This window comes from Hordeum vulgare, chromosome 6H (genome assembly GCF_904849725.1).
Source record: "Hordeum vulgare subsp. vulgare chromosome 6H, MorexV3_pseudomolecules_assembly, whole genome shotgun sequence".
In the NCBI taxonomy this organism is placed as follows: Eukaryota; Viridiplantae; Streptophyta; class Magnoliopsida; order Poales; family Poaceae; genus Hordeum; species Hordeum vulgare.
Window position 1 is genome coordinate 535921924 of NC_058523.1, and position 23993 is coordinate 535945916.

At 46.1% G+C, this 23993-nt stretch overlaps 1 pseudogene; it reads right to left on the reverse strand.

Moving 5' to 3' along the window:
- Positions 1 to 23665, reverse strand: LOC123405789 (annotated as a pseudogene).
- Between the last annotated feature and the right edge of the window lie 328 nt (positions 23666 to 23993).

Genomic DNA, 23993 nt, shown 5'->3' on the forward strand with positions numbered 1-23993 from the left:
CTTATATTGTTCTCCAAACAAACAAATTGTACATTCTCACGAGGCACCATTTTGGTCTATCCGTGTTAACATGCAGTTTACTCTTCGCCCTTGTTCCTGTAATCACCAGTATAGTAGATAGATGGAATAAACTTTCCACTTTTATCAGCTGACTGCAGATCTTCTGCTAGGTGGAGTTTTTTAGCCTTTGAGAGAGCTTGAAAAAATTCATGCAATAAGACCTTGTCAGGAGCCATGCGCATCTCAAGAAGCTCCTTCATCACATCCACTGCTCCTTCAAAATCCTTATTCTTGCAGAAAGTAGATATAACAATCTTATATGTGTCATAATTCGGAAGGAAGCCACATTTTTTTCATCACATTCAACAGTTGCAGTGCTCGCTCTGAATTCTGCGTCTTGCAGTGCCCAAGAATCAACATTGAGAAAGTTGAAGCATTCGGTTCAAGCTTGGGCTTGTCAAGCTGCTGAAACAAGTGCTCGGCCTTTTTTATCTTCCCGTCCCGGCAAAGACCGAGAATGAGCACATTGTAAGTTACAGTATCAAGCTCAACTCCGTTCTTAACCATCTCTTCATGAACCCTCAACGCTGTCCCATTATCACCATGCATGAAATACCCATAAATCAGCATATTGTAAGTTACTGTGTTCGGCACAACCCTCATCGCCCTCATTTCGCTCAACAAACGATTCGCCTGCCGCATCCTCCCCTCCTTGCACAACCCATGGTGTAGAAGTTAATCATGTTGTTTCTTTAGGATTAGGAAAGAAAGCCAAATCGAGTCCTAGTAGTATTAGGATTCCTAGTCCTAGTCTATTTCCATAGTCCCTTGTGGACGTGTATAAAAGACACCCTAGGGGTGTTGATTGTAACACCAGAAAAACGAAAAGCAATACAAAGCAAAGGCTCGACATGGGCCTTTAGCCATCAAATCCATCGATCAGTTTTATTCGTGTCGCTAGTTACGCAAGTTCCGTCAAGTAGCCGGCCGAAGCAAGAATCGCGTAGGCACGCCTGTACTGCTGCATACGCACGTTCAAAAGCCAACAATTGGTATCTAGAGCCTCGATGATCTACGATCTACGATGACAGACAGCGACGCTGAGTCAGTCAAGTCCGGCAAGGGCGGTGCCAAGGCGAACAAGAACGGTGACAAGGTGAAGAAGGGCGTCAAGTCAGCAACCAGTGGTCGAGGAACGAGCGGCGCCAACGTCCAGGCGCATCGCAACATCCCCATCCAGTACCCGATGCTCACCGACGCCAAGTACGGCGTGTGGGCGGTGAAGATGAAGATTATTCTCTGAACCCTTCGAGTGTGGCAGGCAATCACGGACAACGACGTCGATGACGAGTCCGACGAAGGTGCCATGGCCGCCATAGCCCAGTCCATGCCGGATTCCGTGCTAATGACATTGGCGGAGTTCAAGACGACAAGAGAGGCGTGGAACGCACTCAAGGAGATGAGGATCGGAGAAGATCGCGTCACCAAGGCTTGGGCACAAGTGCTGAAGCGCCAATTTCAGAAGTTGCAGATGGAGGAAACTGAATCGGTGAACGACTATGCCATGCGTCTTACTACTTTGGTGGGAGAGATCCGCGCGCTTGGTGCAAATCTTGATGAGACCGAGATTGTGGAGAAAATTTTCAGTTCGGTGACTGATAAATTCACGTACATCATCGGCACGCTCGAGCAGCTTTACGACATCGACGACATGACCATAACGGAGGCAATCAGACGCTTGCGGACATGGGAAGAGAATGCTCGTGGTTGTCGGAAAGGCAAAGGAGGAGGTAGCGACCAACTCATGTACTCACGCGCAGATTGGGAGGCCCCAAGTAGCAAAGGAAGGCGTGATGATGGCGAAGGCTCAAGCAACATGAAGCGCGACGGACAAACCGGAAAAGGCAAAGGAAAAGGCAAGCCACAAGGTCGTGGTAAGGCTGACCAATCTAAAGGGCGGAAGCCACGGAACTTGGATTTATCCGAGGTTAAGTGCTATAACTGCAACGAGATGGGTCACTTTGCAAAGGATTGTCCGAAGCCTAACAAGCGGGAGATCAAGGCAAATTTGGCAAAGCAGGAAGACGAAGGTCCAGGTCTTCTGATGGCCGAAGTTTGTGATCTCGCTGAAACGGTGGTTGTGAAACCAACCCGGAAGGTGCTACTTCATGAGAAGAATGTGACACCTAAGTTATCCGGGGATCACAATGTGTCGTGGTATCTCGACACGGGTGCCAGTAACCACATGACGGGATGCAAGGAGAAATTTCTCGAACTGGAATATGATGTTCAAGGCTCGGTCGAGTTCGGTGATGGTTCATCTGTGGAGATTTGCGGGCAAGGATTGTTGGAATTATGCCCTAGAGGCAATGATAAATATAGTTATTATTATAATTCCTATATCAAGATAATCGTTTATTATCCATGCTATAATTGTATTGAATGAAGACTCATTTACATGTGTGGATACATAACAAAACACCGTCCCTAGCAAGCCTCTAGTTGGCTAGCCAGTTGATCAAAGCTAGTCAGTGTCTTATGATTATGAACAAGGTGTTGTTGCTTGATAACTGGATCACGTCATTAGGAGAATCACGTGATGGACTAGACCCAAACTAATAGACGTAGTATGTTGATCGTGTCATTTTGTTGCTACTGTTTTCTACGTGTCAAGTATTTATTCCTATGACCATGAGATCATATAACTCACTGACACCGGAGGAATGCTTTGTGTGTATCAAACATCGCAACGTAACCGGGTGACTATAAAGATGCTCTACAGGTATCTCCGAAGGTGTTAGTTGAGTTAGTATGGATCAATACTGGGATTTGTCACTCCGTGTGACGGAGAGGTATCTCGGGGCCCACTCGGTAATACAACATCACACACAAGCCTTGCAAGCAATGTAGCTTAGTGTAAGTTACGGGATCTTGTATTACGGAACGAGTAAAGAGACTTGCGGTAAACGAGATTGAAATAGGTATGCGGATACTGACGATCGAATCTCAGGCAAATAACATACCGAAGGACAAAGGGAATGACATACGGGATTATATGAATCCTTGGCACTGAGGTTCAAACGATAAGATCTTCATAGAATATGTAGGATCCAATATGGGCATCTAGGTCCCGCTATTCGATATTGACCAAGGAGTCTCTCGGGTCATGTCTACATAGTTCTCGAACCCGCAGGGTCTGCACACTTAAGGTTCGACGTTGTTTTATGCGTATTTGAGTTATATGGTTGGTTACCGAATGTTGTTCGGAGTCCCGGATGAGATCACGGACGTCACGAGGGTTTCTGGAATGGTCCGGAAACAAAGATTGATATATAGTATGACCTCATTTGATTACCGGAAGGTTTTTCGGAGTTACCGGGAATGTACCGGGAATGACGAATGGGTTCCGAGAGTTCACCGGGGGGGCAACTCACCCCGGGGAAGCCCATAGGCCTTGAGGGTGGCGCACCAGCCCTTAGTGGGCTGGTGGGACAGCCCAAAAGGGCCCTATGCGCCTAGGAAAGAAAATCAAAGAGAAAAGAAAAAAAAGAGGAGGTGGGAAGGGAAGGAAGGACTCCCACCCACCAAACCAAGTCCAACTCGGTTTGGGGGGGAGCCTTCCCCCCTTGGCTCGGCCAACCCCCTTGGGGCTCCTTGAGCCCCAAGGTAAGGTCCCCTTCCTCCCACCTATATATACGGAGGTTTTAGGGCTGATTTGAGATGACTTTTCCACGGCAGCCCGACCACATACCTCCACGGTTTTTCCTCTAGATCGCGTTTCTGCGGAGCTCGGGCGGAGCCCTGCTGAGACAAGGTCATCACCAACCTACGGAGCACCGTCACGCTGCCGGAGAACTCTTCTACCTCTCCATCTCTCTTGCTGGATCAAGAAGGCCGAGATCATCGTCGAGCTGTACGTGTGCTGAACGCGGAGGTGCCGTCCGTTCGGTACTAGATCGTGGGACTGATCGCGGGATTGTTCGCGGGGCGGATCGAGGGACGTGAGGACGTTCCACTACATCAACCGCGTTCACTAACACTTCTGCTGTACGATCTACAAGGGTACGTAGATCACTCATCCCCTCTCGTAGATGGACATCACCATGATAGGTCTTCGTGCGCGTAGGAAATTTTTTGTTTCCCATGCGACGTTCCCAAACAGTGGCATCATGAGCTAGGTTCATGCGTAGATGTCTTCTCGAGTAGAACACAAAAGTTTTTGTGGGCGGTGATGTGCATTTTGCTTCCCTCCTTAGTCTTTTCTTGATTCTGCGGTATTGTTGGATTGAAGCGGCTTGGACCGACATTACTCGTACGCTTACGAGAGACTAGTTTCATCGCTACGAGTAACCCCGTTGCTCAAAGATGACTCGCAAGTGTCAGTTTCTCCAACTTTAGTTGAATCGGATTTGACCGAGGAGGTCCTTGGATGAGGTTAAATAGCAACTCATATATCTCCGTTGTGGTGTTTGCGTAAGTAAGATGCGATCCTACTAGATACCCGTGGTCACCACGTAAAACATGCAACAACAAAATTAGAGGACGTCTAACTTGTTTTTGCAGGGTATGCTTGTGATGTGATATGGCCAATGATGTGATGTGATATATTGGATGTATGAGATGATCATGTTGTAATAGATAATATCGACTTGCACGTCGATGGTACGGCAACCGGCAGGAGCCATAGGGTTGTCTTTATACTAATGTTTGTGCTTGCAGATGCATTTACTATTTTGCTAGGATGTAGCTTTAGTAGTAATAGCATGAGTAGAACGACAATCTCGATGGCAACAGGTTGATGGAGATCATGGCGTGGCGCCGGTGACAAGAAGATCGTGCCGGTGCTTTGGTGATGGAGATCAAGAAGCACGTGATGATGGCCATATCATGTCACTTATGAATTGCATGTGATGTTAATCCTTTTATGCACCTTATTTTTCTTAGAACGACGGTAGCATTATGAGGTGATCTCTCACTAAAATTTAAAGACAAAATTGTGTTCTCCCCGACTGTGCACCATTGCTACAGTTCGTCGTTTCGAGACACCACGTGATGATCGGGTGTGATAGACTCAACGTTCACATACAACGGGTGCAAAATAGTTGCGCACGCGGAACACTCGGGTTAAGCTTGAGGAGCCTAGCATGTGCAGACATGGCCTCGGAACACATGAGACCGAAAGGTCGATCATGAATCATATAGATGATATGATTAGCATAGGGATGCTTACCACTGAAACTATACTCAACTCACGTGATAATCGGACTTGAGCTAGTGTAAAGTGGATCATGAACCACTCAAATGACTAAGACAGATGTACTTTTGAGTGGGAGTTTAGCGTATAATTTTGATTAAAGTTAAACTCTAATTATCTTGAACATAGTCTAAGTCCACTTTGAATATATTTATGTTGTAGATCATGGCTCACGCGACAGTCACCCTGAATTTTAATATGTTCCTAGAGAAAGCTAAGTTGAAAGATGATGGAAGCAACTTTGTAGACTGGGCTCGTAATCTTAAGCTAATCTTACAAGCTGGGAAGAAGGATTATGTCCTTAATGTTGCGCTAGGAGATGAACCACCCGCTACGGCTGATCAGGATGTTAAGAACGCTTGGTTAGCACGTAAGGAGGACTACTCTGTAGTTCAATGTGCAGTCTTGTATGGCTTAGAACCGGGACTTCAACGTCGCTTTGAGCGTCATGGAGCATTTGAGATGTTCCAGGAGTTGAAGTTTATCTTTCAGAAGAACGCCCGGATCGAGAGGTATGAGACCTCCGATAAATTCTATGCTTGGAAGATGGAGGAAAACTCGTCTGTCACTGAACATGTGCTCAAAATGTCTGGGTACTCAAACCGTCTAGCTGAGCTGGGGATTGAACTCCCGCAAGAGGCTATCACTGACAGAATCCTTCAATCACTGCCGCCAAGCTATAAAGGCTTTGTGTTGAACTACAACATGCAAGGGATGAACAAGTCTCCCGGCGAGTTGTTTGCGATGCTGAAAGTCGCAGAGTCTGAACTCCGTAAAGAGCATCAAGTGTTGATGGTGAATAAGACCACTAGTTTCAAGAGAAACGGCAAAGGCAAGAAGGGTAATTCAAAAGAGAGCGGCAAGCCTGTTGCCAATCCGACGAAGAAACCCAAAGCTGGACCTAAGCTTGAAACGCAGTGTTACTATTGCAAGGGTATGGGTCACTCGAAGCGCAATTGCCCCAAGTATCTGGCAGATAAGAAGGCGGCCAAAGAAAAATCAGGTATATTTGATATACAAGTTATTGATGTGTACTTAACCGGTCTCGTAGTAGTGCCTGGGTATTCGATACCGGTTCTGTTGCTCATATTTGCAACTCGAAACAGGAACTGCGGAATAGACGAAGGCTGGCGAAAGATGAAGTGACGATGCGCGTAGGAAATGGTTCCAAAGTTGATGCAATCGCCGTCAGCACAGTTTCACTTCAGTTACCATCAGGATTAGTGATGAACTTAAAACATTGTTATTTAGTGCCTGCGTTGAGCATGAACATTATATCTAGATCTTGTCTATTGCGAGACGGTTACTCTTTTAAGTCAGAGAATAATGGTTGTTCTATTTCTATGAGTAACATCTTTTTTCGTCATGCACCCAATGTGAGAGGATTGTTCATATTGAATCTTGATAGCAATACACACATACATAACATTGAGACCAAAAGAGTTAGAGTTAGGTCATATTGGTGTAAAGCGCATGAAGAAACTCCATGCTGATAGACTTTTGGAGTCACTTGACTTTGATTCACTTGACACGTGCGAACCATGCCTCATGGGCAAGATGACTAAGACTCCATTCTCCGGAACAATGGAGCATGCAAGTGACTTGTTGGAAATCATACATACCGATGTGTGTGGTCCGATGAGCGTGGAGGCACGCGGCGGATATCGTTATTTTCTCACCTTCACTGACGATTTGAGTAGATATGGTTATGTCTACTTGATGAAGCACAAGTCTGAAACATTTGAAAAGTTCAAGCAATTTGAGAGTGAAGTTGAAAATCATCGTAACAAGAAGATCAAATTCCTACAGTCTGATCGTGGGGGTGAATATCTGAGTTTCGAGTTTGGTGCTCACTTAAGACAATGTGGAATTGTTTCACAGTTAACACCGCCTGAAACACCACAGCGTAATGGTGTGTCCGAACGTCGTAATCGTACTTTATTAGAGATGGTGTGATCTATGATGTCTCTTACCGATTTGCCGTTATCGTTTTGGGTTATGCATTAGAAACAGCTGCATTCACTTTAAATAGGGCACCATCAAAATCCGTTGAGACGACACCATACGAACTGTGGTATGGCAAAAGGCCAAAGTTGTCGTTTCTTAAAGTTTGGGGATGTGATGCTTATGTCAAAAAAGCTTCAGCCTGAAAAGCTGGAACCCAAAGCGGAAAAGTGCGTCTTCATAGGTTACCCAAAAGAGACAGTTGGGTACACCTTCTATCTCAAATCCGAGGGCAAAGTGTTTGTTGCTAAAAACGGAGCTTTTCTCGAGAAGGAGTTTCTCTCGAGAGAATTGAGTGGGAGGAAGATAGAACTTGACGAGGTTGTCGAACCTCTCATCCCTCTGGATGGTGGCGCAGGACAAGGGGAAACCTCTGTCGTTGCGACGCCGGTTGAGGAGGAAGTTAATGATGATGATCATGAAACTCCGGTTCAAGTTTCCGTCGAACCACGCAGGTCGACGAGACCACGTGCTGCTCCAGAGTGGTACGGTAATCCCGTCTTGTCAATCATGTTGTTGGACAACAATGAACCTGCAAATTATGAAGAACCAATGGTGGGCCCGGATTCCAACAAATGGCTAGAAGCCATGAAGTCCGAGATAGGATCCATGTATGAGAACAAAGTGTGGACTTTGGAGGTACTGCCTGAGGGCCGCAAGGCTATTCAGAACAAATGGATCTTTAAGAGGAAGACGGACGCTGACGGCAATGTCACCGTTTATAAAGCTCGACTTGTGGCAAAGGGTTTTTCGCAAGTTCAAGGAGTTGACTACGATGAGACATTCTCACCCGTAGCGATGCTTAAGTCCGTCAGAATCATGTTAGCAAAAGCTGCATTTTTCGATTATGAAATCTGGCAGATGGATGTCAAAACGGCGTTCCTTAACGGTTTCCTTAAGGAAGAATTGTATATGATACAACCCGAAGGTTTTGTCGATCCTAAGAATGCTAACAAGGTGTGCAAGCTCCAGCGATCCATTTATGGACTGGTGCAAGCATCTCGGAGTTGGAACAAGCGCTTTAATGAGGTGATCAAAGCATTTGGGTTTATACAAGTGGTTGGAGAATCTTGTATTTACAAGAAAGTGAGTGGGAGCTCTGTGGCGTTTCTAATATTATATGTGGATGACATATTGCTGATTGGAAACAACGTAGAGTTTTTGTAGAGCATAAAGGATTACTTGAATAAAAGTTTCTCTATGAAGGACCAAGGAGAAGCTGCTTACATTCTAGGCATTAAGATCTATAGGGATAGAGCAAAACGCTTGATAGGACATTCACAAAGCACATACCTTGATAAAGTTTTGAAGAGGTTCAGAATGGAACAGTCCAAGAAAGGGTTCTTGCCAGTTTTATAAGGTACGAGATTGGGTAAGACTCAGTGCCCAGCAACTGATGAAGATAGAGAGCATATGCGCTCCGTCCCCTATGCTTCAGCCATAGGTTCTATCATGTATGCAATGTTGTGCACGAGACCGGATGTTAGCCTGGCCATAAGTATGGCAGGAAGGTTCTAGAGTAATCCAGGAGTGGATCACTGGACAGCGGTCAAGAATATCCTGAAGTACCTGAAAAGGACTAAGGAGATGTTTCTCGTGTATGGAGGTGACGAAGAGCTCGCCGTAAAAGGTTACGTCGATGCAAGCTTTGACACAGATCCGGACGACTCTAAGTCGCAAACCGGATATGTATTTATTCTTAATGGGGGTGCGGTAAGCTGGTGCAGTTCCAAGCAAAGCGTCGTAGCAGATTCTACATGTGAAGCGGAGTACATGGCTGCCTCGGAGGCGGCTAAGGAGGGTGTCTGGATGAAGTAGTTCATGACGGATCTTGGAGTGGTGCCAAGCGCACTGAATCCAATAACCTTGTTCTGTGACAACACGGGTGCCATTGCCTTAGCAAAGGAACCACGGTTTCACAAGAAGACCAGACACATCAAACGACGCTTCAACCTCATCCGCGACTACGTCGAGGGAGAGGACGTGAATATATGCAAAGATCACACGGATCTGAATGTAGCAGACCCGCTGACTAAACCTCTTCCACGGCCAAAGCATGATCAACACCAGAACTGTATGGGTGTTAGATTTATTACAATGTAATTCACATGATGATGTGAGGGCTAGATTATTGACTCTAGTGCAAGTGGGAGACTGTTGGAATTATGCCCTAGAGGCAATAATAAATATAGTTATTATTATAATTCCTGTATCAAGATAATCGTTTATTATCCATGCTATAATTGTATTGAATGAAGACTCATTTAAATGTGTGGATACATAGACAAAACACCGTCCCTAGCAAGCCTCTAGTTGGCTAGCCAGTTGATCAAAGATAGTCAGTGTCTTCTGATTATGAACAAGGTGTTGTTGCTTGATAACTGGATCACGTCATTAGGAGAATCACGTGATGGACTAGACCCAAACTAATAGACGTAGTATGTTGATCGTGTCATTTTGTTGCTACTGTTTTCTACGTGTCAAGTATTTATTCCTATGACCATGAGATCATATAACTCACTGACACCGGAGGAATGCTTTGTGTGTATCAAACGTCGCAACATAATTGGGTGACTATAAAGATGCTCTACAGGTATCTCCGAAGGTGTTAGTTGAGTTAGTATGGATCAAGACTGGGATTTGTCACTCCGTGTGACGGAGAGGTATCTCGGGGCCCACTCGGTAATACAACATCACACACAAGCCTTGCAAGCAATGTAGCTTAGTGTAAGTTACAGGATCTTGTATTACGGAACGAGTAAAGAGACTTGTCGGTAAATGAGATTGAAATAGGTATGCGGATACTGACGATCGAATCTCGGGCAAGTAACATACCGAAGGACAAAGGGAATGACATACGGGATTATATGAATCCTTGGCATTAAGGTTCAAACGATAAGATCTTCGTAGAATATGTAGGATCCAATATGGGCATCCAGGTCCCGCTATTGGATATTGACCGAGGAGTCTCTCAGGTCATGTCTACATAGTTCTCGAACCCGCAGGGTCTGCACACTTAAGGTTCGACGTTGTTTTATGCGTATTTGAGTTATATGGTTGGTTACCAAATGTTGTTCGGAGTCCTGGATGAGATCACGGACGTCACGAGGGTTTCCGGAATGGTCCGGAAACGAAGATTGATATATAGGATGACCTCATTTGATTATCGGAAGGTTTTTCGGAGTTACCGGGAATGTACCGGGAATGACGAGTGGGTTCCGGGAGTTCACCGGGGGGGCAACTCACCCCGGGGAAGCCCATAGGCCTTGAGGGTGGCGCACCAGCCCTTAGTGGGCTGGTGGGACAGCCCAAAAGGGCCCTATGCTCCTAGGAAAGAAAATCAAAGAGAAAAGAAAAAAAAGAGGAGGTGGGAAGGGAAGGAAGGACTCCCACCCACCAAACCAAGTCCAACTCGGTTTGGGGGGGGTGCCTTCCCCCCTTGGCTCGGCCGACACCCTTGGGGCTCCTTGAGCCCCAAGGTAAGGTCCCCTTCCTCCCACCTATATATACGGAGGTTTTAGGGCTGATTTGAGACGACTTTTCCACGACAGCCCGACCACATACCTCCACGGTTTTTCCTCTAGATCGCGTTTCTGCGGAGCTCGGGCGGAGCCCTGCTGAGTCAAGGTCATCACCAACCTCCGGAGCGCCGTCACGCTGCCGGAGAACTCTTCTACCTCTCCGTCTCTCTTGCTGGATCAAGAAGGTCGAGATCATCGTCGAGCTGTACGTGTGCTGAACGCGGAGGTGCCGTCCGTTCGGTACTAGATCGTGGGACTGATCGCGGGATTGTTCGCGGGGTGGATCGAGGGACGTGAGGACGTTCCACTACATCAACCGCGTTCACTAACGCTTCTGCTGTACGATCTACAAGGGTACGTAGATCACTCATCCCCTCTCGTAGATGGACATCACCATGATAGGTCTTCGTGCGTGTAGGAAATTTTTTGTTTCCCATGCGACGTTCCCCAACAATGATCTGTCCTCTTCGAGGGTCTCACAGGCGAACATCGCATACTCACGGGAGTGTACTACATCCCACGGCTTCGCAACAACATTATCTCTATTGGGAAGTTTGACGAGAATGGATGCAAGGTGAATATCGAGAACGGAGTGATGACAATCTTCGACAACCTCTGAAACGTGCTAGCTTGTGTTAATCGCACACGGAATAGGCTCTATATCCTCAACCTTGATCAATCTCAACCAGAGTGTTGGCTCGCCAAGAGTGATGATGATTCGTGGTTATGGCATGCTAGATTTGGACAGGTTAACTTCTACGCCTTGAAGAAGATGTCAAAGATGGAGATGATATCCGGGATGCCATTTATCGACCATGTTGATCGAGTATGTGATGGGTGCTTGGTTGGAAAACAGCACCGCACGTCATTCCCTGCTCAGTCTACCTATCGTGCAAGTGATGCACTCGAGCTGCTCCATGGTGATCTATGTGGCCCTATCACCCCAGCAACTCATGCGGGAAAGAAGTATTTCTTCCTCGTGGTAGACGACTACTCGAGATATATGTGGGTCGTTCTCCTACGATCTAAAGATGAGGCGTTTGAAGCGTTCAAGAAGATGAAGGCTGCAACGGAAATGGAACACAAGTTGAAGGTTCGCGCTCTACGGACAGATCGCGGCGGAGAGTTTACGTTGAACGAATTCAACGATTACTGCGAGAAGATTGGCATAAAAAGGTTCCTCACGGCACCTTACACGCCGCAGCAGAACGGGGTCGTTGAAAGACGCAATCGTACCGTCGTTGACATGGCAAGGAGTTTACTCAAGAGCAAGAACCTGTCGGGGACTTTTTGGGGAGAAGCTGTCTCGACGGCGGTCTATCTTCTCAACCGGGCTCCAACGAAGGCGGTGGTCAGCAAGACTCCGTATGAAGCAATTTACAGACGTAAGCCGAATGTGTCTCATCTACGGACGTTCAGGTGCGTGGCAATGTGAAGACGGCAGATCCGCACCTCTCAAAGCTTGCCGATCGTAGCACCAAGATGGTGATCATCAGATACGAGAGGAGTTCCGGCACCAAGGCATACCGCTTCTATGATCCACAAACCAAGCATCTACGGATTTCACGCGACGTCGTGTTTGAATAAAACCAAGCGTGGAATTGGAGCGCCGCAGTCGACAATGCTCCAAACTGTAACCTATTCACGGTTGAATTTCCAACAGATGATGATGCAGGGGAGGATGTCCAAGTGTTTGATAAGACGCCCAACCAAGGTGACCACAATGGTAGTGATCATCATGTTGCCGACACTGACGACGACGTGCATAGGTCGCAAGGAGATAGCGACAACGAAGCGCACGGCACGGGTGGAGATCTCGACGACAACATCGACAACGAGGCGCATAGTGACGATGACAATCAAGATGATGATCATGATCACGATGACTACGCCGACGACGCGGATGTCGATGACACGCCCGAGACTCAGCCATCTTCCTCAAGTGCATCAACATCGACACAATTTGTGTCACCTCCTTCGCAAGCCACAACGGATTCCTCAGGGCCTCGTCGCTACAAGACCCTCAAGAAAGTCTACAAGTACACAAAGCCAGTTACGCTCGAATACTCTGGACTATGTCTTTTCGGAGTTGAGGAGCCGGCGAACTTCGTAGAGGCGAGCAAAATTCCTAGCTGGACGCACGCCATGGATGAGGATATGAAGGCAATTGAGAGCAATGGCACACGGACCTTGGTAACCCGTCCTCCAAACCAAAAGGCAATAGGTTTGAAGTGGGTTTACAAGTTAAAGAAGGACATACAAGGTGCCATTGTGAAGTACAAGGCAAGACTCGTTGCAAAGGGCTACGTACAACGTCAAGGAGTTGACTATGATGAGGTGTTTGCACCGGTTGCTCTAATCGAGACGGTGAGAGTGCTCCTAGCTTTGGCAGCACAAGAGGATTGGAAGGTTCATCATATGGATGTTAAATCCGCTTTCCTCAACGGCGATCTCACAGAAGAAGTGTACGTGGAACAACCCCTCGGCTACGAGAAGAAAGGTGAAGAAGGGAAAGTTTACAAGCTCACGAAGGCACTTTACGGGTTGAAGCAAGCGCCAAGAGCTTGGAACTCAAAGTTAGACCGGAGTTTGGTCTCGCTCGGGTTCAAGAGATATCCCCTCGAGCACGCAGTCTATACAAAGAACTCCAAAGGCTCAAACCTGCTAGTTAGAGTTTATGTCGACGATCTGATTATCACCGGAGATAGCATACAAGAAATTGAACGTTTCAAGGCGCAAATGAAGAACAAGTTTAGCATGAGCGATCTGGGATTACTCAGCTATTACTTGGGCATCGAAGTGAAGCAAAGCTCCGGAGAGATTTCCCTATGTCAATCGGCTTATGCGGTCAAGTTATTGGAAAAGTGTGGCATGTCAGATTGCTACGAGACACAAGTTCCAATGGACCAATGTCACAAGTTGAGCAAGCGTAGCTCAAATTCGCCGGTGGACACCACAATGTATCGAAGCGTTGTGGGCAGCCTAAGATATTTGGTGCATACCCGACCTGACTTGGCTTATTCAGTCGGGGTCGTGAGTCGTTTCATGGAGAATCCGACAACCGAGCACATGAGCGCTGTCAATCAAATCTTGCGCTATGTGAAAGGCACCATTAATCTTGGTTGCACGTACAGAAAGGGAAAGGAAGGATTGATCCTTCGTGGATATTCAGATAGTGACATGGCAGGTGATGTTGATGACCGAAAGAGCACAACGGGCATGGTTTTCTACCTTGGCCGGAATCCGATTAGCTGGAATTCTCAGAAGCAAAAGGTGGTGGCACTGTCTTCAGGCGAGGCGGAATACATAGCGGCAAGCACGGCGGCTTGTCAAGCAGTGTGGCTGAGAAGACTCCTAGCTATTCTTGCAAAGCGGGAGGCGCAGAAGGTGTCACTGAAGATCGATAACCAAGCTGCAATCTCGTTGTGCAAAAATCTGGTTCATCACAAAAGGAGCAAGCACATAGATACCTGGTTCACCATATCCGGGAGTGCATTGAAGAAGGGTTAATCGAGGTTCAACATGTGAACACGAAAGACCAACTTGCCGATATTTTCACCAAGTCCCTCGGTCAACAAAAGTTCATCGAGATGAGGAGGAAAGTCGGAGTGCAAGAAGTGAAGTCAAGCAACAAGATTAAGGAGGTGAATGTAGAAGTTAATCATATTGTTTCTTTAGGATTAGGAAAGAAAGCCAAACCGGGTCCTACTAGTATTAGGATTCCTAGTCCTAGTCTATTTTCATAGTCCCTTGTGGACGTGTATAAAAGACACCCTAGGGGTGTTGATTGTAACACCAGAAAAACGAAAAGCAATACAAAAGCAAAGGCTCGAGACGGGCCTTTAACCATCAAATCCATCGATCAGTTTTATTCGTGTCGCTAGTTACGCAAGTTCCGTCAAGTAGCCGGCCGAAGCAAGAATCGCGTAGCCACGCCTGTACAGCTCCATACACACGTTCAAAAGCCAACACATGGATGATCGTGTTATAGGTCAACTCACTGGGCGTTAGTCCCTCCAGCTCCATCCTCTTCTTCAGCTCCAGCGCATGTTCCAGACCACCATGCTCCTTGCAATAAGCAGCGATCAGCGTGTTGAAGCTGACCACCGTCCTATGAACCCCCCAATCCGGCATTTCATCGAGCACCATGGCGGCGTCAGCGACCCGCCCCAAGGCACAGAATGCCCGCAAGTATGCTCTGTACCTGGTTATCAGAATGATCTTGCTGTTACTAATGTCGATATCATGCTCAAGTCCATTGCTGAAGACAACTGCAGTAAAGACATTTTAGTAAAGGACAGTGCGGTTGATTTTTCATGCGAGGCGAGGCCTGAACAACAAGAGGACATCTGCAACAGGGAAAGTGCCACTGAGGTTCCTACAAATTATCAAGTGTCTACAAGTCAGGAGCATGTCACATTGCTAACGGATCAAGTGTCTTCTACCAAGAACCCATTCAATATAGATGACACCAGGACTGATGACTTATTTGAGCTTACTTATGGTTACCATTTGGAGGCACCAAATGTTTTTGAATCAGAGCAGTAAGTTGACTCTACATCTTAGACAGTTTCCAACCAAACCAACGTTGCTGACGGGAAACACGATCTCACGTGAGAATTCTTGGTTTTCATTTTCTACCTGTGTGCTTGGTACAAGTTGGCGATTATTTTTCTTATTAACCTATGTGGCAGTTATCCTAGATATATCTTTGGAAATAAAAAGATTATAGTCAATATGTATATCTTGAGGAAACACTTTTTTGTGGGGTGATGAGGCTATACTTTGTTGTTGTTTTATTGGGTATGCTAAGTTATTGGCATAAGCTTTGGTATGTGGCAAAAATAAAGTAACATTGTGCTCCACGCATGTCATGCCAATATACAAAGATTCTGGTTGGATTCGTTTTTAGCTTTCCATTTTCTTGTTAGGGAGTAATTGTAAGGTCTATAATTCTAAGTTCAACCTTTAATTGGCAACTAATAAGTGGACATCTGATTGATGATTTATGAGTAGAGAGAAAACTTAGTTCAGTTTTTAAAATAGTAATTGTACTATTCCTAAATTTTGTTCGAATATCTCGCTATTCTGCTAGACTTGAACTATTTTCAGTTTCCCTTTCACTCGATACTTCAATGCTAACAAACAATCTTTTCTTTAATTGGCAGAAATTTCCAGTTGGGTGGGTATTGCTCGTTTTCATTTACATATCTTTTCCATGGTCTTTGTTGAAACACGATAAATTGTCGTAGACTACAATGATCATATTTGTCTTTTCATTCCTTGGCTAGCTTAAATTTTACCAATCCGGTACATGGTTGACATAGGAACTAAGATGTGCACATACAATTAGCTAATGTCAAGCATACTGGAGGAACAAAGAAGTTTATGTTAGTAATTTTTTCTGTTCAAGAGATTTTGTGGCCTTCTTGATATGTCCAATTGTTAAATATAACACTGCATCAACCAGACCGTAATCCTCCACTTTTGCATCAACCAAATGATTTGTAGGATTTACATCAGATTGGTGCAATTTGATGAACTTAAATTGTTTTCTGATGGACATTATAACTTTTATGAGTTTTTGGTGTTCGCTCGTTGCAACGCACGGGCACTTTTACTAGTGTTTTCCTATAAAATTTGATGTAGGATCCTTTCCTTGTATTTCTAGGGAAAAAAGAGGAGGAATTCAATGTCCGAACCGTGACGCGGATGATTGCCAGGTTGATGAAATTTTGTTTGCACACGACGTGGAGGTTGCGCGTCGTGTACGTACACGTATATACAAGTGCAATCACACGTATAAACCAACTTGTGGTTGGATGGTTAGAGGGAAAGTGACCCCCCCTAACTCACGAGGGTTCAAATCCGGATGCTTACATTATTCCTGAATTTATTTTAGGATTTTCGACGATATGCTTTCAGTGCATGGAGACGTTGTCATCGACTACGAGGTGCCTACAGTAACTTTGTAAATCCCAAGATTATATGCCGACTTAGTCTTTCGGAGGTGCTTATAAAAATAGGATACATATATATGTGTTGATATGGATGAGTGTATGCACGTATATATAAACACATGTTTGTGTAATGTGTTAAAAAAATTACAACCACGCGTGAATTAGGATCACACGGGACCGAATATGATGTCTTTCCTCGCTAATTTAGGTTTCAAAAGAAAAAAAGACATGTGCATGGACTTTCACACACGATCCCATACACAAACGTTAGTGTGGGAAAGCAACTAGTTAGCAAGCGATCCTTCAAGAGCCTTCAGCAATCATTCTCATGCGTCGTCGTTTGGCGCGTTGTCAGTCGTCGTCATGTGTCGCGTTCTGAACTTTTTTTGGATTTTTTTTCGCACGCGTTTTTGGTTTTTTAGATTGGTTTTTTTTTGGTGTTTCAGTTTTTCACCTGTCTTTCTTAGCTTATTAACAAAAAAAACTCAAATATATTTTTGTGCAAAAAACGCGTTTTCTGTTTTTCTCGTGAGAGGCACGATCTTGCCTTCACGAGAGGCATGACCGTGCCTCTCGGAAACGAAGAAAACTTGTTTTCTGTTTTTTTGCGAGATGCGTGGTTTTTCTTTCATAAGAGGCACGGTCGTGCCTTTTGTAAACGAAAATAAATATGCTTTCTGTTTTTTAGAGATACATGATTTTACTTCTTCGAGAGACACAGTTTTGGTTTCGCGAAAGTCATGGCCCTGCTTATCGGAGATAAAAAAACACGTTTTTTTTTCACGAGAGGCACGGTTTTGCTTCCGTAAGAGGCACGGTTTTGTCTTCGTGAGAGATACGGTGGTGCCTCTTGGGAAGAAAAAAACATGATTTTGTTTTTTTAATGAGGACATCGGTTTTACTTTCACAAAAGACACGGTTTTGTCTTCGTGAAAGGTACGGCCGTGCCTCTCAGAAACGAAAAAGAATGTGTTTTCTGTTTTTTTTCTATCACGAGAGGCATGGTTTTTCCGTTCGTTTTTTTTTTAAGTTCACCACAACCTATGAACATAGGATCTAGTTTTAAAGATCTTGACGCGAGAAATCCAACGATGAAAATAGTTAAAGATTTGAACGTACGGTTTGAGAGATAAAATGTTTTAAAAATATAGATCTATGAAAAAATAATTCTCAGGTTACAACAAATGACACACATGCAATGTATTACTTGTTTTAACCTAAAAAGGTTAAAATATTTTTTAAAGAAATACTCATCAATCAGAAATTTGACTCGTGTGCGAGCCGAAAAGCTATCAGTGGAAACCCAGAGGGCTATATTAGTCTCAGGCCCACCTCGCGATGCGTGGCTCGGTCGGGCCTCGGTATGCTCGTTCACTTCAGAAATCAGAAGTGCTTTTTCTCTCAGTCCCTGTGTCACGTTCATGCGCCCCGTGCCTTTGCTCTCTCTGCTCGAGCGGGGCCGTGAGCTCGATCGGCGGCTAGCCAGCCGTAGGAACGATTAATTATCCGATTATCGATGGCCTGGCTACACTTGTGTAACATGATGTCTCTGTCACGACACAGACAGTGATCTTTCAGGGAGTAAAATGTACTGTACATACTCCCTCCATGTCATAATATAGGATTTTTTTAACATTAGTGTAGTTTTAAAAAACATACGGAACGCATGGGATAAAGTAAAAAAGGTACTATATGTATTTCAGCTGATTACCCACGTGCATCCCGCAACGAACTGGTTCCCCGTGAAGAACACGCTGCTGTTCGCGCAGTTGCTGTGTGACGTAGGTAGGGCAGTCGGTCAGATGTATTTTTAGTATTTTCTGTATTTGAATTTGCTGTGCGCTGTATTTACACGAAGTTGCTGTGTGCTGTATTTTTGTTTTATTAGCATGTTCTTTGAATTTGAATTTCCTTGTTAGTTTGAATTTTAATTTTAATGTTTGCCATGAACTATTTTTGTTGATTTAGTATTTTGTATATGTTTGGACCCCCGTCGTGTATTTTTATCACATCTGTTGAACTATGTTTGCCATGAACTATTTTGCTCCCAATGAAATTTTTATCACGTAAATGTCTAACTAGGGTTTGCCATGAACTATTTTTGTTGATTTAGTATTTTGTATTTTGTATATTACTCCGACGCGTTAAATTTTGCAACGTGAAAACTACCACACGCACGCACTCTAAAACGTTGTTTTGACGCTCAATTTTTTTTATGCGTCGCACACCCACGCGTGTGTTGGAGATGCATTTATAGATTCTACAACCGAATCCCTCATATTTGTCTCAAACATCCGGTCAGGTCATCCGGTCACTCACCGGTCACAAAAAATCGATCCAATCGAAGCTCACAAACCGGACAAACGTCCGGACTAACCGGCACCCCTCATATCCAATCTAAATATATGGCGAATATGAGGCGGCCCGGACGCGCCCGGTCGCGTCCATCACGTCAGCCCGACCTTCGCTGGCCTGCCTCGACCCCACAAAATCCCCCTTCAGAGCAAACCCTAGACATTTCACTCTGCTTCGCAGCACTCCCCGACTTCCCCATCCTCCAATCCGTCCAATTTGTAGCGCCGACGAGCATGTTCGGCACCAGCAGCCACTTCGACGCCTCGTGTAGGCCGTTGGCACAGCGCCAACGCGGACCCTTACAACCCCGTGCACGGATCTGTGAGGCCGGCGCATTCTTCTCCGCCCGCCCGACGACCTCCTCCGCCTTCGGTCGTTGATCCGCGCGGGCAGCGGTGGGTTCTAGTGCCTGCTCCTCGACGCCGCAGATGCGGGGTCCGGAGTGGGAGGCACGCGCCGCCCGCCGCGAGAGGCAGAGGGCAAGAACGATGGGGGCGGGTTGTCACGTCCAAGATGCGACCCTATCCTCAATTTGGCACGAGGGCCTCGTCAGGGATAGAAGCGCATCTCGTCGTGTCGCAAGAATGGATATCGTTACAAGTACATGTACTGAAAAGAAGAGATATATAGAATTGACTTACACTCGCCACAAGCTACATTAGAGTCACATTAGTACATTACATATACATCAAGAGTAAGAGCAGGGCCCGACTACGGATGAAAACAAACGAGAAAAAAAGAACGACGTCCATCCTTGCTATCCCAGGCTGCCGGCCTGCAACCCCTCCTAGATCGATGAAGAAGAAGAAGAAGAAGCAACTCCAAATGAACAACCAACGCGCTCGCGTCAAGTAACCTTTACCTGTACCTGCAACTGGTGTTGTAGTAATCTGTGAGCCTCAGGGGACTCAGCAATCTCATTTCCAAAGGTATCAAGACTAGCAAAGCTTAGTGGGTGAGGCATGGTTAAGTGATGACGTTGCAGCAGCGGCTAAGCATTTATTTGGTGGCTAACTTACGAGTACAAGAAATAAGAGGGGGAAGATCTACGCATAACGGACGTGAACTACTGATGGTCAAATGAATGATCTTGAACACCTACCTACGTCAGACATAACCCCACCGTGTCCTCGATCGGAGAAGGAACTCACGAAAGAGACAGTCACGGTTACGCACACAGTTGGCAAGTTCTAATTAAGTTAACTTCAACTTATCTAGAACCAGTGTTAAACAAAGTTTCCACGTTGCCACATAACCGCGGGCACGGCTTTCCAAAAGATTTAACCCTGCAGGGGTGCTCCAACTAGTCCATCACAAATTACCACAAGCCGCATAGAAATCCTCAATCACGAAGCTCGCGATCTCGTCGGATTCCCTAGTGGAAAACCTCAACTCTGAGATTACCCAAAGCATCACCGGAATCCTGATGCACAAGATATCTCGTCAAAGGTAAAAACTAATCCAGCAAGGCCGCCCGACGTGTCGACGATCCCGATAGGAGCCGCGTATCTCGTTCTCAGGACACGACGGATGGAACTAGCTACGGGTGCCAAACCTCGAGTTTCCCCGTGGTGGCCCCGCAGGCAGACCGTTTGGGACCAACACCATCAGCACTGGCCCCCCCTGTTTATGTAAAATTACTCCTCGGGTTCATGACGCCCTATGCATTTCAATGTTAACAGAATTATTATGTTGGGCAAATGTAGAACCAATGTTGGGCCTTGCCGGACCAGCTTTAATCTAAAACGAATTATCAAGGGGGTCCCCGTAACAACCCCGATCGTGTTAGGAGCGCTCATTTATGGAACATAACACCGGTAGCCGAAACTAAGGGGGCAAAGGTGGAACAAAACACCAGGCTAGAAAGGCCGAGCCTTCCACCTTTTACCAAGTATATAGGTGCATTAAATTAAATAGCATTTAATATGGTGATATAACAAGGAACCCATGCTTTCACATGGACGCAATGCACCTGCAACTAGCAACGCTAACACAGGGTTAAGCAAGCGGTAACATAGTCAATCAATGGTTTGCTAGGTCGAACAGGTTGAACGTTATCATGGCATGATTGAGAGGCTGATATTTTACATGTGGTAGGCAACGAGACATAAACGATAGAAGCGATAAACTAGCATGGCAATGATAGTAATGGTATCTGGAGAAATGATCATCTTGCCTGAGATCCTGCTTGGAAGAAGAATGACTCCGTGAAGCAGACGAACCGATGTAGTCGAACGGGTCCTCACAATCCGGCACGCTGCGGAACTCTAACGAGACGAAGCAAACCGGAAACACAAATCAACACACGGAATTCACCACACGATGCACAACACATATGATGAATGAGCAGCTGAATACATGCAAGACACGGCCTGCCAATTCACGCAATCAAATACTACACATTAAGTGAAGTCCAATATGCAACGAGTTGCATATTGATGAAACTCCACATATGAGTTATTTAGTTCACTCCCGGTTAATTACACGGCAATTTTAATGTTGTCAAACATGCAAGAGGTGAAGCGGTAATTAAACTACCTATCTAGACATTTTAAATGAGGTCGGAAATGTCATATAGCACCTCCGGAACGACCTCACAAGTTAATTTACAATTCTGTCCAGATCTGAACTAATGCATTTAACTGGTTGTTAAACAGCAAAATAAATAGATTCACGTGATTCTACGCGTCAAGGCAAGCAATCTACACATAAAGAACATCTCCAACGGAGCTACGGATCAAAAGTTACAAGCATCGCAAGATATGATGGCATGAATGCAATATGTGTGCAACGACGGCCACGAGCACTTCAAAACATAGAAACAGCAAGAGAACATGAAACTACACGAGATTCTAAGCAAGTTTCATATAGGACACGATCAAATCGGAGCTACGGTTCAACAACTACGAGCAAAATAAGAAATGCCTACAATCTGCCAAAATCAGCCACACAGCATATTCTACGCCCTACAACTACGAGCTACACAACTCCGATATGCTCAAGCAAGGCATGTCACGGAAGAGGGCAAGAAGCACTGCTACAAACAACTAACAACATCTAGCATGGCATCATGGGTCACTAGGGAAAGAAGACACAAAATGGCATCCCACACACTATTTCAGACTTAGTGAAAATTACACCTCATGAAAGTGCAGTTTTTGATCTGAAGCCATATTGAAAGCAGCAAAATCTATAGCTACAGGACTCCGAATGGCATGAAATTTTACAGACTACTAGAGAAACACAAGTGGTACAACTAACTCCATTGGACCAACCTCAAAAGAGCTACACATCACAAGATGCAAGCAAGACAAGACAGCAACAAAATATAACAGATCTCAGACTTAGAAATATTTCAGCACGTCCAAAACAGCACTATTTCTAGCAACTTGAGGGCAACCAAAACACACCTAAACATGCATTTCTATTGCAACTAAAAATACCAGGGGCTAGTCTAAACACCCAAGAACAACTTCCTAGTTGACAACTCCGTCACACGACGCACGGAATATATCCTACGAAATAAACAAAAGGGCATCACGGCAAAATATCGCGCGAACTAATTTACTCAAAAGCTAAAACTAATTGCACAGAAAAATCCACCCTCAAAACATATAAAATATGTGGGGTTGCACAACAAAATAAAGCACCCATAAATGCAAGATAATTACCTATACACGGGAAAATAAACTACCGGCAAATCCCTACACATAAAAATACAAATGACCGCTCTAAAATACATGCAAACATGATTCCTAAAACATGGACATTTCTATTACGGCATTCGAGCTATTCGGGCACGCACGAAAACTAAACTACGGGCAAAACATAATGGGACAGCACGTGTTCCTAGGCATACGGCACGCAAAACTAAATCAAACAACTATGCAAGTTAAATATTCGGATACTACGCGAAATTCTACATCAAATACATATGCTACACGTCGCGAACCGTTACACGGTTTAAAAGTTACGGACGTTATAAAATCGGCTATTTTTTTGGAATTTAATTTATTCCAAAAAAAACTAAATAGCTAACGGGCCGGACAGGGGCGCAACCTAACTAAGATGCTGAGGGCGAGGGATAAGCTCACCTGAGTGGGAGCCTCTTGGCCGGTTGGTGGAGCTGGCTTGCTGGCCAGCCAGCGCTGGAGGTGGGTCGGGGCGAGGCCTGGCGACCCTGGGCCGGCTCGGGGCCCAGGCAAAGGAGGCCCAGGCGGAGCGCTCGAGCGGGCGTTGCCCTCGTCGGCGCGGGTCAACGAGGAACGAGGCGGTCTCGACTTCGATCCGTTTCTGGATCCCGCGGCGAGGCGGCTCTGAACGGCGGCCTGGTCGGATCTCCGGCGGGGTGGTCGCGACCGGCTGCGGGCAGGATCACCGGAGGGGCGCGGCGAAGCTTGCCATGGCGGCTCGTCGGATCTGCGGGGGGAAGAAAGAGAAGCCGGTCAGGGAGAGAAAAGAGAGGAGACTAGAGAGAGGAATGGGGCGAGGCTCGCCGGCGGCGGGACCTCGCCGGAGTGGCGCAGCGGCGGGGCCGGACAGGGTCGCGGGGCAGCTCGGTCGCCGCGCATGGCGCTGGGGGCGCGGGGCACGGGCTCGCTGGGGGAGCTCGGGGCTCTGCTGTCCGGGCAGGCGGCGGCGCTCGCCAGATGGGCCCGAGAGGGCCCAATCCGGGCTGGGGTGGGCCGGCGGCTGCGCAGAGAAGGGAGGGAGGAGAGAGAGAGAGTGGGAGAGGCTAGGGTTTCGCACGGATCCCGAGGTAGAGAGGGGTTGCTGCCTAAAATTAAGGAGGAGGTCTATATATAGGCAAAGGGGGGGCTAGGTTAGCCGGAATTTCGTTCCGGATCCAACCGCGGGGTTGGATTCAGACGATTCCGAACGCGGGAACGGGTACGTGGC